The sequence below is a fragment of the Osmia bicornis genome, chromosome 9 (assembly GCF_907164935.1).
Source record: "Osmia bicornis bicornis chromosome 9, iOsmBic2.1, whole genome shotgun sequence".
NCBI classification, from domain to species: Eukaryota; Metazoa; Arthropoda; class Insecta; order Hymenoptera; family Megachilidae; genus Osmia; species Osmia bicornis.
Genome location: NC_060224.1, coordinates 2516095 through 2534959, shown reverse-complemented (window position 1 = coordinate 2534959; position 18865 = coordinate 2516095). Strand labels below are relative to the sequence as shown.

The window sequence follows — 18865 nt, the reverse complement described above, 5'->3', positions numbered from 1 at the left end:
CGAGTGCTTGACGTTGCTGATTAAAAATATAAGAAAAAAAATGCTCACTATTATGATTACACCCGAAATTTAACACTAGAACTAAAATAAGAAACTTGGAAGCAGTTAAAATGACTGGTTTAGTATCCTTAGATTATCAATTATTTGTTTTTTTATCCGGAGTATTTAATTCCGGACAGAAATAAAAGATTTTCACCAGCGATATATGGTTACACCGTCGAAGCACCGTTCAAACAACCCTCATCCCCGTTTTTTAACCGTGCAATTTCACGTTCACCCTGCAATTTTTGCTCTTCCATTATTTTCCAACTCTCGACCGTGAAACAGACAGCCAGTCGCTCCAGTTTGTTAAGCCAGAGTTTGTCTGTCCCTTATCACTGTGTGTACGACCTGTGCCATTGTCTTGGCGACCCCGATTTACCCCCCACGATGGAATAGAGTTCACAGCACCCGAACAATATCCGCGAATTTTCACCAATGTCGACGTTATAGCCGCGTTTCTTTAATTACGCCCGGCTGAACGGCCTTCCCAAAATTCCACGGTAGATAATTATCATTCGCGGATTAACCGAAACGTAGTAGTCTCGGTTCAACTGGACGACGATCGGGCGGTAAAATTGCAACGAGTTATATTTGTAAATAGTCAATTGCAATGAATTATATTTTCGAACAATAAATTATAAAATTTAAATAGCAAAATAATTTTGTAAGTAAAGTAAAGATTTCTATTTGCTAAGAAAAATTGAATGGCAATTAAAATCGAATCAATCAAAGAATCCCTCTTTCAGAGGTTAAAAAGTGTCGCAAGAAGTTTCATAAAAACCTCATACATCATTAAATTTCCTTCGTTGAAATTCATAAAAGTTTAATGGACGAATAATCTTGGGGCAACCCTGAAAGGAATACCGACGAGAGAAGTATCTCGAAGAAGGACTTAAAGTGATTTTACGACATACCGGATAGCATAATAATTCCTCAAATTAAGTGCTTATCATCGTTTGAATACTTGTTACAAGATTTATCACTAGAAAATATTATCCAATTACGAAGAGGAGGGAAGTTTTTCTCTTAAAAAACTAATGGCTCCGGAAAGTTGTATTTCTGTACGGTGGGTTATGGGGTAAATTAAATGGTTACGAGGCGAGATTAAAAGATTTTATGCTCTCCAAATCCTCAACGATGCGCGATTACGTTTTTTAATATTACTTTAAACTTTATAATATCAGTAAGCAGAAGAATCTAACGTCTATTAGACTCTAAACTGTGAATGAATTATATCTACACGTAGCCCATAAAATTACCCTGAAAATTAAAGGCTCGTTCGAGGATAGAAAATCCAGCCCGAAAATTGCAGTCTAGATTGTATCGGTTCCTCATCCCGTCGAAGACATTGCGGCAAAACTTTCGGAATTTCCGGTGGCCGCGTCGAGATTTCGGTCGAACGCGAGACGGAAGAATAGAAGATCGATCGATCGTTTCCGGGGCCGCCGGATCTACCGGGGACCGAACTTTTCTGTCCCTCGATGCCTCGTCTCTTCCATTGTCAAGCTCTGCCACGATCGACTTTGTCTCGAGAGCCCTTCACGTTTTGCCGTCCGTACGAGAATTACCTTCTCTCTCGACCTTCCTTTTTTTTTTACAGTTGCTGCTTCCACGGAAAAGAAAAGAAAAGAAAAGAAAATGTAAGGCCGTCGCGATTTTGCTCGGGACACGTTCCCTAGATTTATCTAAAATTAATTACTGTATGCGCTTGATAATTATACAAATTAATATTCCACGCCTATATTATTGATTCTGATTCGAGGAAAAATGAATGAATTCTATGATATAATTATAAAAATTAATATTCCGCGCCTATATTATTGATTCTGATTCGAGGAAAAATGAACGAATTCTACTATGATTTTGCTAGAACATCTCATAGCTTCTGGTTGCACTTGGCGATGCATTCCATGGAGATTAGTAAGTGTTCCGAGGTAGCAAAACAAGCGACAGAGTGGATCGGGGTCGTGCTAGAAGCACGAGGGGGATGACGACAGAGAGAGAGGGCTATTTAAAGCCGCTTTCCTTCGATAAAGCAGAACGTCGGCGGTGCGCTTCGCGGTCCGCTTCCCGTGGAAGGGAAAAAGCGCGTTTCGTCGAGCGGACAGGAGAGGGTTCTTGGACGCCATCGCGTGCCCGTCCGGCCTTCTTCTTCTTGTACACCAGCAGAGTTTTGCAGGTTTACTGGACGTACCTCGAGGGCTTCGCCTTTATTGGATGAGCCCGTACGACCGCGGCTAATTATGAAATCCCCTTAATGCTCGCCACCTCGGTGAACCAAGCGCGCGCCACTCCTGACGACCAAAATAACAACGCCGGGGTTCGGCTACATTCTAATTAAGTGCAATTTAACCACGCCGTTTCTATTTTCACCTGTTCAATGTACAATGGGATAACGAACGATTAACCCTTTTGTTTAACAGGGATTTCGTGTACCAAGAAGGAACATGAAATTTGGGTATTCTTAATTATTAACACGCTCACGGTCACAGTGGCTGATGATGATAATTATTGGAAATAATATTTAGGTTGTTATTGAGAAAAATTCAAAGGCCCTGATAGACTTTAAGGGTTGAAATTCCAAAATTGTAAAATTTCAAAATTCGAAATAGCAACGCGTCGAAGAAAAGCGAAATATATTTTGAATCTCGAGCTGGCAGAATCATATAATAGGTGCTACATTTTCCTCGGCAAGTAACACGACCCTTACCCTCTTCGAGCATTCGGTTCTTGCTTCAGCGGACCAATTTAAAGCCCGTACTACCGTAACCGTTCAATTTTCCCTCAGCATCGGATATCGTGACGTCTATTCTATTCTTATCTGGCATCGAGCACGGTGAAGTGATTGAAGGCTGGCTGACTTCGAGGATCGTAGTAAAAGGAGGAGATAAAGAAAAATATATTTTAAAAACGAACTTCCTCTCGAGGACGATTGAAAACGGAACTAACCAAGCCACTCGTTCCTTCGGTAAAGATTGTTTTTCATAACGTTCAAACGATCCGCGGTGCACAGGTAGCTTAGCTTAATGGGCATCCGGCAAATTGGTCCCCATTGAAGCTTCGCCGTTCTACCAACAAAGGAATCAACGATGAGGCGTGGATCGGGCCTTTATTATCCAGTTTCTTCGTTGTATTCCTTTCTATGGAAATAAAGACAGCTTACCCTTTTGCTACCCGATCAGAGGAATAATAAAATATATCCCGGCTTCAATTATCCGGCCGGTTATTACGTAAATGTTGCGCCCTGCCGCATAAGTAATTGTTGGAAAAAAAGAAATCATGGAAATTGTATAAAAATCCTTAGTTTGAAAATTTCACTAGGAAAGGATTCACTCGACCTTAACGTTCAAGGGTTAAGAATATCGATGAAACTTTTAGATGGGCATTTTTCGAAACTTTAAACTTCAATTTGATATACCATAAGTGCTATTCTGTGTCACTTTTATTTCATGAAATCGCGTTGGAAGATTGAATAACAAACACCTAGTATTTGTCCGAAAATTGATGCTTTTAAATCATCATTCTATTTAATCGAAAAAGTAAAATCAACTAGCTGGATCAATGTAGCAAGGCCTGGAAACGCAGTTACAATTAACTTACCGATAACTTTGTGACCGGTGCTTTTACCAATTTCCGGCCGGTCAACTAGATCGAGGGAAGTTCAAAAAGCTCGCCGGCTGTTTGCAGGATGGATACGCAATCAACGACGTACATATGCGTACAGGTGGAACGTACATACACGACCAGGGTCAATCGCATTATGCCACTGGGCAACTAAAACTTTCCTACAGTTCGTAAACTGTCTAATTCGCGACGCCCCGCTCCTCTCCCTTTAATTGCCAGACGATAATTAAGTTTCAAGCCAGGGGGACATCGGTCCTTCCGGCTACCGTCCTTCGTTCCGGTTCATTTTCCTCGCGATCGACACTTTCCTAATAATTCTCGGTTCCTAGCCGTCGTTAAAAGCGATTCGACATTATTTCAATTGATTAACATAGAAAATAAAGTAGGGAAAGACATTTAGCTGGGAATTTTTTAGATTATAAGTTCCAGAAAAATAAAATATTAATTTACTTAGAAAACTCTAATTTCAAACTGGATTTTAGAAATTATGAAAATTAATATCGTGTCCGGTATATCCTTTACTCTAAATATTAATATCCTATACATTTTCTAATAGCTCTATTCATAGCCCATTCTAACATGAATTTCTATAACGTTAAAGGTTAACCAGATACATATTGATTACGTGTAATCGTTTTATTCAACGCAGCCGTAGAACACAATGGCCGCTCTTCGGGGTAGGCCGAGGTTCCGGAAAGTTTGATGAAAATCCAACAAACTTGTAAGGAGCCAACAATGGCCGGCAACGTGCATCCTATCGCAGCTAAAACCTGCATAGACCTCCCTCTTTGCTCGATGCTCAGTAAATAAAACGGATCGAAAATCTTAACAATAATTTTGGAAGTTAAACACCCCACTCGTGTCCAGAGAAATTCCATTCCAATCTACGTAATCACAGTGGCACGCAACTAATTCATCACTTTCCCTTAAACATCAGGGGCGGTTTGCGAATCACCGTGAACAGAAGGGAGGAAATTTATCCGCGACTTGGTTCCGTATCGTGGAACGGTAACGACTGTTGAAGCTGTTCTCTCATCTGCGAGGAAACTCTCTCCATTGTAGACCAGTCTCTGTCTGTCGGTGAATCTCCCTCCTTCGTTCGCTTATCTGTACATCCCTGAAGCCAGTGGGATGTGATCCTGTCGAGGAATCCATCATCTGGTAAGCCAGCTCATCTGGCCGACTAAATTGACTACGTGCACGAAATATCCTATCTGGCCCATGCCAAACTGCCGTGAGAGAACACAGGGACGAAAAGCGGCAAGATTAACGCGTCTCACGGCGAAACGAGCGGAAACGACGTTTCCCCCATCGGTTTCCGGGCAAATACGCGTGGAATGCTCGCGTCTACAGGACGAATGCCGCGAAACAACGAGACGGAAAATTAAATCTCCCTCGGGGTGCCATCGTTTGCAAAGAAAATTAAACCATCCCTTTTCTCGGTATCGCGGGGCTAAGTCAATTTTTCCAAGAATCCGATGGAAAGATGAATAATTTATCATTCGCTTTGATTCACAGGGATTCTGAATAGTTAAAAAGATTTTTTTTAAATGGTACTCGGTAAAAATAACGCGAAACTTTTAGTTTCTTCGCTGATTCCCTAAAGATTTCGATCGTTGCAACTGTACCAATTCGTCGAATAATAAAAGTCAAATCTTTCGAGAATATCCATCGGGACAATGAAAATAATTGGCAACAGCTGACGCCATCAACGGGAAATCGCGTTGCCGGATGCATAATTCATAACCATTCGATGTATGCAACGTGGTATTCGGTTAAACCTCGAGTATTCCCTTCGAATTGCACGCGTTTCGCGTCACGATCCCTGGCTCACGATTGAAACCGAAGACGTACAGTGAAATGTACCAACAAAATGGGGGGAAAATCGTTTGAAAGGAAGAGCGACTCGGTTTTTTTTTCCCTCGACGCGTTAATATTCATTTAACATGAAAGCAGCTATGCGCTGAAAATCACCCTCGACCTATATCTCCGTATCGGTTGTGCACGCGTGAAAGCTCGCACGCGTGCAAACTGGGTTATTCGCGCGGCATTACGCTCCCAAAGGCGAATCCTCTCTATTAAATATGAAATAACGAGTCTCCTTCCATCCCTCTTTTTCTTGCCCGTTCAATTTCAACGCGAATACGTTATTTTAATTGACGACACGCGTTTCCGATGAAATTTATTATAAATTACTTTGTAAAAATTGTATAACAGGAAACGATATGGTCCGTGGAAAAAATTACAAATATGGATCAAGATTGATTTATAATAGCGCACCGTTTTAATTGAACCGGCACTTGGAATTCATTCATCAAGAGTTCCTCCAATCGACGGAAATGAATTTTTAATAATAATTGCACCTCGGAGATAGGTCGATGCAAGTGGAATAAATACATCGAGCATCTCTCGAGATGGATTAAAAAAAAATGGCACGAAGAAAAATATTTCATCAATCTTATATTTTACTTTAATATCTTAGCCGAATGAAATTCCAGGTCAGTCCGAGTAACAGTACTGATTACTACCCCAAGAAACTAATCCCAGTACATCGAACACAATAACCAGAACTAAATTATATTCCGTAACCGCGAAACCATCTAATTGATGTTCAGCTGGTCAACCGTTCCACGGTATCGAAACAAGCTCGATAAACGATCGATTCGACCGCAGATTACTCGATCGGGAAGGAAAGGAGGAGGAGGAGGAGGATGCGATCGATCACCGATAAAGGAGGCAGTTTAATCGAAAAACTGGACGTTCATAGGCTAATTTTGCATAATTTTCAAGGCGAGTCGAATAAGCGTATTGTTCGGTGCACGATCTGAGAAGTGGTGTTGGCCACGGGCCTAATTACCTCGTCGATCCGACGAACACGCATCGTCCCGATGCATCATGAAGTAAGGATTGTTTTTGCAGCGTGTAATTATAGAACAAGCGACCCGACGAAACTGCAGCCACCACGGAATCCTCGATCGATTCGTTGCATACATTTACAAACTAACTCGTCATACTAGCAACGTGTTTAATATACTTAAAAAAATTTTTTTTTTACTAAAAATTATGGCTTATCTCGAGAATACTACCACACTCCTATTGTGTTCAAATTTCATATATATATATATATTAGGTTAGGAGTGACGTAAATATAAAGTATAGCCACCCCCGTCTCGCCCTCTACTTTCGTTAATAAAAATTGCATCGGTGCTCTTGCATCAAGGTGCAATTACCGTCTTGCAGAAACTACCCCTTGGATCTCCATGCGCCATGCGTTTCGCTTTGTCTTTTAAAGAAATCCCCTCCTGAACCCTCGTGCTCTTCTCGTCGCTGGACTCGCGCGTTATCTCGGACACGAGATTTGACAGTGTGCGTGGAAACTTTTGTTCCAGTTAGACGGTCGTAGTTAGAACGTTTGCCAGAGGAGAAAGTACGGAATAAATGGAAGAAGGAGAGCGGTAGGTGTCTGTCAAAAGAGGCGTCGTTAGTGCCGGGGGTGTAATTTCGCGATCTCCGTCGTGTTCTCTCGGTTCGTTTGTTCGTAAAAGAACAGTTACCACGTGTGCGCGTATACGTGTACGGGGTGTGTCTCGAAAAAAAAAAAAACGGAGGGGCAAAAACTAAATAGGTTGTAAGGTTTTCGTCTCGTTGAAACTTGACGTTGCTTTTGAAAATAATCCGAGTAATTTCTGTTGAATTTTAATCCCACGAATCGCGGTGAAAGTTGCTGACGATAGGAAAGCGAAGAAGGTGAAACGATCGTTGAAAAGGTATAATGGATATTGTGTAGCGGCATTTGTATCGATGGGATGACCCATTGGACAACGCTAGGGGGAAAATCCCGTAAATCGACAGCGATTTCATTATCAATTTAAACGTCCGTTGAAATATGAACCGATCGATAATCCATTTCGGTCTCGTTCGTTATCCACCTAGAGACTGTCGCAGCTGATATTTCATTCGAAAGCGCGACGTTTACGGGGTTTCAAGGAAAGACTTTCAAAGAACGACGTCCCATTTGTTGATGCTTTTAAGGAATGAAGACGAATCCCCGTGGAAGGGAAAGGAATTTATTGGAACGAAAGGAATCATTCGGATTCGTTGTCGAATTATATCGAATAGAAATTTTTCCATCCCCTAATTAAGTTGGAGAATTTTATTTGATTCGGTAATTTTCATTTTAATTGCAAAGATATGCAGCAATTGTATATTGGATGAAAAGAATTCGAGGAAAAATATTCTTCGCCCCATTCGAGCCCTTCGACTTTCATTTCATCCCTAAATGGATACGAGGGAGTAATGGATCAAAGGAATACCCAGAACGATTCGCAAAAATTCCCTTCCTCCCCCTACCGAGGCTTACAATCATCGAGCATCGATGATGACCTGGAAACCTTTCGTCCTAATGGATGAACAGATAGGGCTGCGAAAAGTTCGATTCGCGGGAATCGAGGCGTCAGATAATTTTCCCTTCGATCCCTAGGGCACGTAAGCAAGGAACTCGTTCGAAAGTTGCCAACTACCTGAATGTTACCCGCTTTGAAAAATTCACGCGATCCAATGCGAACGGTGCTAAAAAACCTGTACATTTTCCTCGAAATCATAAAACCATAAAACTGCTGATGAAACAATCGCGAATTCCGGTATAAAAATGAACCACAATTTAATTTCAAAAAAATGCATCGTGCACTTTTTGCGCAACGAATGCAATTCAGAAGATTTAAATGATAATTGTATCAATTATTCATGACGAGGGGAATTAATTAACGAGCCAACTGAACAAACCCTTTCGATAATTCGGAAAATTGATCCGCTCTCTAAACACGTTTGAACAAACAATAAAGAGCAAAGCGCGTACACGGTGTGGTGCGCAAAACAGACAAACAACGATCTTTCATTAACGTTACAGGATATGAAAGTTCAGAATCAAATATTTGCCTTTCATAAAACTCCACCATCCCCGTTCCATTCGAAAGTTTCTCTTTTCGATGTACAAAGGTAAATGCAACGATTTTCCCCGGCCAACATCCCGATAGACAAAGAACATTCATGGCGTATGGAGGTAACAACGAAGCATCCTCGTTAAATCTGTCCTACAGAGCAATAACTAGATTCTGTCGTAAGCACACCTTTTATGCTAACACGGCTGCCTTTCCCATTTTCATTATCCTTTTCATTCAAGTTACAGCTCGAAGCTGTGGCTACCTTTCCGACTAGATATTATTTATTAAGACCTCATTGAAATTCTCAAAGTTTTCGAGCAGCTATTTCAAAAACCTTTCATTTAAAATTCATTTAGAATGGAAAATCTGCAAAATGCAAGTGAAGAATGTTCTTCCCTTCCCTATTTAACTTTCTAAAGAACAAAGTATCTGAAATTTCCAAAACGTACGTATCAGGATTTGATCCCTAACGGGTGAGCTTTGCCAAAAGTTTCCAAGTGTCTCAACAATGTTTCACTTCGAATAGAAATATCGAGATGCTTTGAAATTCCGAAATGATTGAAGTGGTGGTAAATTAGTAACAGAGAGACTCGTATGCCCATCACTAGTCCAAGTACACCACTTGTATTTACTACACTCTAACGCGGGTCTATTTTCGCCAGGCAAGAGTTATTAACAGAATCGTGCTCCAACTCGACGATTCTCTGTCGTGCTTGTTGTCTAGATGTAATAATAGTTCCTCTAACGATAATATTTGCAGGAACAAACAAGTATACACCGGTGCGTTCCCCTTCGACTTTAACAGTTTTCGCTTCCAATCTATATTCGTCCAAACATTCTTATCATTTTTAAACTTTTCTTAATTTTAAGGAAAAGTACGACACGCTATGACTGTGTAATTATTTAGAATACCGCCAAATAAATTTTGCATTTGCTTAGAAATTAATTATGCGCATAATGTTTTAGGGTAAACCAGGGGCGTTAGTCAAAATTTATAATTTAAATTCTAAAACGCTTAACAGTGGGGTCGGTTATAACCAAGCAAATAAAGAATATTATTTTGTTCTTTAAATAGAACCCTACACCATAAGTACATCAAATGAAAAATGTCAAGCAGCTATGTAAGATTTTATTATAAAGAATTTTGCGTTGTAAAAATCAAAGTGTTACTAACGCCCCCGGTCTATCCTACGCTTTAAAACGAAACTTCATTCCTTGTTAACGTGCAAAAAGAAATTAGTAAAATAGAGTTATCGCAGAAAATCGTCGAGAGTAGGTTTACAAAGGGTTTGAGAGAAGAGGATTACGAGAATGGTTCGCGGAAAGGAAGCGAAAAATCACGTGGAAAAAGTTCTCCGCGAGGGAAAGTTTCCCTCGGTGTAAATTACGGCCCATGGGGTTTTTAAAGAGCCCCGGCCACGGTATATTTCATTTCCTAGTTAAAGGAAGAAAGTCGCATAAATGTCGGTGTGAACAAGAAAAGCTTTAAACGGCAACTTTTGTAATTACCAGTACCCTCGAAAAAAGAGTACACCCGCGGCAGGGAAAACAACGCCGAGACTCGATTAAATGTTTCGGCTGATCCTCACGGTAAAAAGTTGCTGTTTCTCGGTTCTTTTACTACAATTAAAGGGTATCGTGTTCTATTACGCTGCATTTGTCTAATTGAATAATTAAACGACGAGTAATGGAGTACATTTGATCACGAAAGAGGGAAAATTACGAAATTCAATTTAATTAAATAATAAGAAAGAAACAATTAATATTAATTATACCATACTACACGTGAGGTTAGTATGGCGTTTAATATTAAAAGTATCAACCAATTTGGTTAATTACTATAGAGGTAAAATCAAAATTCAAATAAAATAAAATCCAAGTTAAAAGAATTCCAAATAATATACTTAAGTAAAAATATTTGTTGATGGTATTCACGCACGTTACTTAAGTCGACTGAAACACGTGAACCATAATGTTTGTTTGTATCGTGGAGCATGGTACCGAGCGACATAACCTCTCCACTCGACGGATCAAAACACAGATCACCTTTATATATCCACACATTAATCTAGTATTTCCATCTTTCACTAACTACGTGTTTGTACAATAAACGTAAATCAATCAACGCCTCGATAATGTAACAAAACGAAAGATTCGCGTTCTTTCTTCGTTCGACCGTAGTCACGTGACTACGGTTCGAAATCAATGGCATCTGATCCGTGACGTCGAACCGTAAACCGAGGTTAACGCGACGCGTAATTTTTCTACGAACGATCGATTCGAATAAAGAAACGAATAAATAATTATATAAAAATAAACTTGCCACTGATGAGTAATCCGCTCTGTTGACAGGTTGACGACGACCACTACGACGACCACCACGACGACAACGGTGACGATGACTGTGTAACACTGGTTGATCGACTTTTCACTCGACAACGTGGCAATCGAATAAGTTAGCCAGGTTGTGGTGTCAGTGGATGGGTCGATTGGGTTAGGTCGGTCGGTCGGTGGTAAAAGAGAAGAGAGAGAAAGAGAAAGAGAGAAAGAACAGGTATAGGTTCTGGGCCTGGACAACGGTACGTGGTGTAGCAGGGCCGGGGGCTGACGCGACACTGTTCGCGGGCGTCTATACACGCGTGCTTCATGCGCATCCCGCTATGCGCACTCGGACTCGTCACGTGCTCCGACTGATCTAGCCAATCACGGTGAGCTATTATTCGTTCGACCAGAGGGTAACTTCGGTAGCGCGGAATTTTAAACATTCGTATGCGATGTAAATAAAATAAAAAAAGAAGTTTTAAATAAATACAATTCAATACGCGTTCAATCTACATTTCTTAATCGGTTAACTATAACCGTATTATAATTTATATAATAATTAAAAATGTTAAGTCACTGATATGTTCTAAAATAAACTACAAAATTAGAACGAGAATTCAGGACTCGGAAACCATGAAAAGAGATATATCTGCAGATACCCATTAAGCTTTCCAAAGAGAACCCTGTTTTCATATCATTTAGAGTCCCATTTCTATCTTTCATTTCTAAAAAAATATACATTCACGTAATGTAAACAGTACGTTTCAATTTCTCTTGGTCACAGTACTTCATCATGCTCCACGATACACGGATGAGATAAAATGAGCCCAGTCCAAATAACAAATAAATGCAAAGGTAGAGTAGCTTGAAATTACCTCAGAAACGATGATCAGTATGGTGCGGCATTAATAGCAACCACAGGACGAGCTCCACAAGGCAGGAAGGAAAGATTATGGCACCCCTGAACTTTGGCCAACGGAACCTCGATTAAGATCAACAGAGGAGGTCGCTCGCAACAGGTGAGGTCGCACGCTTTGCAGGAACTCTGATCTTCCTTTCGATACACACGCCGGTACGCAAGATAAAAAATCTTTTTTCTGCAAAAAAAAAAAATATGTACAAGTTTCTGTTTATTTAAATTAAAAACTCTACAAGTAAAATTTCTGGAAACTTTTCAAAGCTTCTTCTATCTTTCCTTTACCTTTTCCAGGATAAAATGATTTTGTTTAATTAATTATAAAAGACAATGATGCCTGATATTTTTTTAATGTTTATAAGACACACAAATTTCTCAGAGTTACAATGAAAACATTCTTGCTCTCCAGAGATGCTTTACTTTGCATTTTTACCAGACACAAAGTATCCTTGACGGATTATTCCAGGGGGACAGTAAAGAGTAAAGGAAACGGGGATATTTGCGGGCTAGGTGGTAAAAAGTTTCGCGTTACGTAAGAGAAAAATACCGCATGAATCTTGTATCCACCTCGATTGATGCAACATATTAATTTCAGAAGTATACGTCAAAGAAGATACACAAAGAAATATTCGACTTCCGTGATCAGCGTATTTCCTTTGTTTCCCGGCGTGTACGCGAGGAGGGTAAATCGAGCGATATTCTGGAGATAAAAAGAAGAGGAAGACAAAAGGAAGCAACCCCCAGTGAAGAAAGTAACAAGCTTCCGATCGTGAAGCGACGCAAAAATAAGACAGAAAAATCAGCGAAGGATCGTGCTGGAAGAGTGGTTCTCTGGCAACAGGTGCGAGAGACAACATCGAGAATGGCACGTAACTTTTCGCAAGGTCGACTTTCAGAGGAGCCGAATATCGATGCTCGATTCGTTCGTAATATCGTTTTCGAAGCCGCGAAAACTTCTATCCAGGTCTCGTTCTTCGAGACGCGACTTTTAACCGGTAACTTTCTCCGTTAGACACGTGCACCGCGAAGAACGCGCGAATCACTGTCTCATAAAAGAGATTTTATGAGATTTCACTGGCCCGCAGACTGATCCTCAACGAGTACAAGAAACTTTAACAAATTTTGAAAAATAAAATCCGAATGAAAGAAATAAAATTGCCTTCTTTTTATTTGTTTCAATAATTAGTTACCTACATCAAGGAACGAGGAAAATAAAATGAATAAATTCGCTGAAAGGAACAATATCTTTTTCCAATGCCGTTCGCTTCCTACGTCGAATCATTTCCTCCTTTAATAATCCGATATCCAGCGATATCCTTTAACGCTGCTTTTCCCTCTGATGTCTGCTCTCATCTTTCGCAGTTCACTTTTATCCGTGAAGAAATAGAACTTAATATAGCATTACTTCTCAGTGCAGCGTATCGTAGGATAGAATCGATATCGAAGAATTATTCGTAACCGATACGTCGATAGGATATATTAAATCGATAAGTATTCAAACTGTAACTGTATTTTCTCAATGCCACGGAACCACTTCGAAGGGCTACGAATGACACCGGACCGTAAAAGGGGTGAAGGTCGGAAAGAATAGAAAAGGAGCTTGGGCGCTCTAAGAAAACGAGGGAAAGGAGTGGCAAAGGGTGCACGCGACATAAGTGCACACATGTAGGTAGGCGTTCGTACACGTGTATTCGCCACGGTCGACATTAAAGAGCCTGTCGCAATATCGTAGGAGGCAACGGGACAGAGAGCGAGCGTCCAGAAGCTCGAGGATACGGAGAGTGTAATGTAAACTAATTAGTAGCGAGTCTACGGCAATTAAGGCCGCTGGAGTGCTTCGCACTGACACTCTGCCAACAGGACGTATCAGACACCAACAGCATTGTCGAGCACGCTATGGGATACGAAGACGAGTAACCATGGGTTGATCGATAATATATTGGAAAAATTGAAATTCTATGCGAAAAGATAAGAGGAAAATAAAAGAGAAATACTTGTTTAAATTTTCCTCTGTTTCCTGCACGCTTACTAATTTCCAGTCGCAACTCCAATTACTCGGCTAACTGCAGACAATTCATCAGAGCTACGAGCCAATACGCCACCCGCAGCGATTTGAATCTCCAGCTCATAACCCCAAATCGACCTGTCGTTTCCTTTCAGAAACACCCTTAACACGCCCTTCGCAAAGGGTTGCCAGCGACTACGGCGGTCCATTACTTTCGACCCTCGTTGATCACAGGTCTTAGAGGAGCGCAACATAGTCTATAAACATCGGGTTACGAAGTCGAGGCGACATTATTCCGTCATGTAACGTACGATCGATGATCGGTGGCGATGGTGGTGGTGGTAGTGGTGGATTGCCTTACATCGGCAGAACCGGAAACCCCAGGGGATGCTAACGTATATGGAGGGTGTTATCGGGTCGCAAAGCGGCTGCAGCTCGGAGCAATTGGACTAACGGGCACGGGTCACAGTTTAGCCATTGGTAGGGGGGCACGACACGATAATAGGAAAACACTAAATCGGGAAATTACGCTCACCCCGCGACGTCTGCCACACCCGCCTGATCGATTCTGAAACGCAATTATACCGAAACAGGACGAGCCGAAACGGGAGGAAAATCGCTATGTTCCACTGGATACCACAGACGAACATTTTGATGAGGTGTCTTTGTGGTTCTCGTGTCCTCGTTAATTGACAGTCCGCGATTAACCCTTTCTGCCGAATTGATTTTTTGAATTAAGAAGCTCGATCCTTCGAGTTCGATGGAAACTGATGTAAATTGAAAGAGGATGGAAAATTTTATTAAATTAAGGTAATATTCATCTATCGAGTTTTCAAGTTATACATTTTATGATATACTTTAATTTCTAAGAGTAGCTTCGCGAACGTTATTCGAAACTGTCATAACCGTGGATTAATTTTTAAGAGGATCCCCTTCGGTACCTGCTAATGTCGTTCTTCTTATTTCCAATTTGTAACCTCGAGTTTTCCACAAATTTGCCCACGATTACCCGACCGGACGGTTAGCCAATCTCGTGATATAATCTGTGAAATCCGTGCAATCTCACTCGTCTCAGACGAGCTCTCCTCGTCCTGGATCACGCTAACTTAATGAAGTCCTTATTAACCGCGAGTTTCAAGCCGTCAGAGACGAGAAGTACTCGAACTGGCTGGAACTGCAACGATCGATCCATACTTTTACTTTACGAATCGCTTCCTCCGGAAATTGAATAATTAGAAGAAGAAAAGGATGTAACAATTTTTAATAAGATTCCAGTTGAAAGGATACGATTAAAAATAAATGATTCCGTCCGGAAGGTTGGCTCGAACATTAGAATACTTCTAATTTCTAATATTAAATATGAAAAGTAAAATATATAAAATATTTCTTAGTGCGATCGTTAACTCCGAATGTTCCATGTTTTCTTTCATGCCTTTCTCTATTGTTAATATGCTTTGTTCCATTTGTTTATTGTACCTACAAATATTTACCTATCGACGGTACTCAACAACGAATGCTTTTTGTTTAATGCCACAGAAAAAAGGCACATTCTTCCTCCATTTCTATTACAATACTGTACTTTTTACTGTTTGTTTTTTACACAACAGAGGGATTTTTCTGCTTCAGAAAAATAAGGATCTTTTATGTTTCAAGAATACGTTACATGTGTCCATTCGCATACGTAACGCGTTTCTTTTCACAAAATTGCACAAATTTTTCTCGAGGAAATTTCAGAGGTTTCTGGACAACGTCGACCAGTTTTCATTCGTATAAATCCACTTCTGCCGCAACGAAGACGAGAAAGACGTACGTAATACATAAATGACGTCAGAATGGAGTCGCGAGATCGTATCTCGGATTATGAATAAAATATTATTCGTCTCGACGTGAAACGGTATCGATCAGCTCGATTACGCTGTTCACCCTTATTTGTAATTATAATAACAAACCAATCTGGTAATCGTCTGAACCTTTATGCAACATAATTGAATTTAAGATCGAGAATATTAACGATTCTTTGAATCTTCCTACGATCCTTCAGAATTTTCCATAATTTCCAGTCATTTACCAACTATCCCCGGGTAAAATACGAAGAATCACGAACTTTCAATGCCTGCTCGCATTATCTTCGCGAAGACTTTCGATCTTCGATCGAGCCGTCGTTATTAACGTCGCGATTGCTCTCCTCCAGATTAATGGATTCTTGTTTGTCTATCGGCGAGCTACCCTTCTCGCTTCCACGATCGACGGATTTTAATTAAGATCATGTGAAAGCCATCTGTGAATAGAATTGCACGGTGAACATTGCCGCGAGAAAACTTAGCTCGAATTTGAAAACGATCTATGATCGCTGATTACGAATCCACCCGCACGTTTTATTAATTTTATTCGTAGCATACTTCTGGCATGAAGAGATTGAAAAGTTCCGGACACGCATCCAACATCCAGATGCCAAGATAAACGAATTAGCCACCGCGGTAAACAGTTTAATTCACTTTACCGAACTGCACCAACGTTCCCGCTACTCCGTCTAATTAACTTATCTTAACATCAGAATGCAATTACGATCGAACTGCGTGCACGCGAGATTGCACGACCCTTAAAATTACGTAAGTAACTTACGATTATTACGACTTTCAGCCCCCCCTCCACGAAGCCTCCTACACTTTCAGCATCCCCTTGAGATCCGGATAAATGAATGGAAAGTAAAATTTCTCGAGCGTTCCCCAGGCATGTATTTCGAGAGGATATAAAATTCTGTTTAATATAAACCTTCTTGTTTCACCTTTAACCAAAGAGAATTTGACAAAGATCCACGGAGATAAATATGTATAATAATTTTTCATGGGAAATGAAAAACCGACGATTTTGCATCGTTTCGGGAAAGTTTTTCCATTACCCAACTATGTTATTGTCCCGTGAAAACAAGACTTCAGAGATAAAGTTAGAACGTACGTTACGTTTTGTCCACGATACACCTCATCTCTTAGCAAGAAAGTTCTAAACGAGAAATGGTACGGAACAATTTTGCTTAACCTTGCTAACTTTGTACCGAACCTATTTTGTATAAGCGAAGGGTAAATAGCAGTTGCAGAGAAACGGTACCAATTTCATCCCTTCCGAAAACAGTCGTGCTTTGAAATAAAATACAAATCTTTTCGAAACTCGAACTAAAATCCCTGAACCCTTCCTGCATACCTCCCTTTCATCCCCAAATAATTCAACAACCCGTTGCAGCGGAGATCCTTACACGACGCGCGAGCACCCTCCGCGGCACCCATCCCTCGTCGGTTCGTTGTTTTCAGACACGAAGGATTCAGTATGGAGAAGAAAAACGTAAATAATTTTCGCGTCGACGCCACGCGTGTACAGCGTAGGTTGGGAAGAAAAGGGAACATGCCGTCTGCTTCGCAAAGGGTGGCCCGGGTATGCAAGTCCCCCGCTCTCGTAGCCAGCCGCGACATAGGGGTTTGCCGGGAAGAGTGGTGGTAAAAGAAGAAGTTCGCAGGGGGTGGCGAAGAAGAGGCCGGAAGAGAAAAGGAAAGGGGGTAGAAAGTGGAGGGAAAGGGTGGCCGATGGAAGAAACACGGGACGAGGAAGGTGGAAAGAAGGGGAGTCAGAGAACTAGAGGAGTGTCACAATAGCCTGCAGATTGGAGAGGCAGACGTACAGTCCCTGACCTGCTCGCGTACAGTCTGTCTCGAATAGTCTCGATGGACTGACACACCAGTGAAATAATGCTATGCAGAAACCCTTCTCGCTTCAATGGGAGTGGGACCGTCGTGTCTGACCAAACCATGGTAATATTACTGGTGTCGATACGTTACACCCTAGCGAGGGAGATTTTTAATAATAATATTATAAAGTAGACTATTCAGGTTCTTAATTACCTTAATAAAATTTTAATTTATAAAATTTCCAATTAACATGGGAGAATCATGATATTGAAGCTTGAAGCATAAAACAGAGTAATTTTTGATTTGAAAGAAATTGAAATCGAACAAACACTATGAAATTTTATTTTTAATGTGGCAAACTAAAAATTGTTGAATTTTAACGTATCAATCGGGAAAGTTTTTGCCCGTTTTGTATACTGTTGTAGCGTCACATGCGTGCCAATTGCTCAATCCCTCGGTGTGATAAACGACGAAGAAATTTCCACGCTGACGACCGTACATCGATGGTGCCCCATTCGTCACGGAAACCTCATCTTTTTTCAACAACACCAGTTTTCCATCCGAATGGCCTGCTCGTATTCGCTGCGGCCAACGAAATTGCTCGTTGCCCGAACTCACGACTCGTGTTTCCCGTTCGATCGACAGGGTAATCTATAATAATAATATTTCATGCGAACGTTTTCGAAAACAGAATGTGTTTTTTATCCGCTTCGATTTTTATTTCATATTTCGAAGGAAAAAATTCAAGGGAACACGAATAATTCTGTCGGCACCTTATTATCTTCGTTTAATTGTTTACTCGTAGAAAAAATGATGAAAAAGATAGTCGTCTGGTCGGGGTTAACTATGAAATTTTGCAACTGCGGCTGGACAATATTTACTTTTCCACAAATTTCCCATCGAAAGAGCTTTCCTTTCTGCAAACGAGCTGACGTGATTTTTCAATACTCGTCAACTATGTTGCAACCCGTATCTGAATTCTACCAGTTCGATCCAATCAACCATTTCAACTGTTTCTATGTTTCTCTCGCAGTTTATGGAAAAAATGATACCATTATTTTGATACGTTTGTAACACTGTGTTGTGTACTGATGTAAATAAAATTTGATGAAAGGACTTGGTGAACTGAACCCATGTGTGGAATGAAAAAAAATAATATTTACTACATCCTGAACCACCAAATAAAACCTGAAATGTTAAACTTTTTTAGGAAAAAAGGGAGGAACGTTTCTATCTACATAGTCCTCAATTTTCAGCAAGGAAAAATCAAAGAGGACGAAGAAGAAAAAGAGGGGAAAAAAGAAGAAATCACTCTCGTTCGTTTCTTTCTTTCAGAAGT

At 40.6% G+C, this 18865-nt stretch overlaps 1 protein-coding gene across 1 annotated transcript in view; it reads right to left on the bottom strand.

Moving 5' to 3' along the window:
* Positions 1-18865, bottom strand: part of LOC114872137 (poly(rC)-binding protein 3) — a 116581-nt gene that overhangs the window by 73308 nt on the left and 24408 nt on the right. The window contains exon 3 of the mRNA XM_029179002.2: positions 11804-12025. The gene's annotated coding sequence lies outside the window, so the exon portion shown is untranslated. The remainder of the gene's footprint in view (positions 1-11803; positions 12026-18865) is intronic.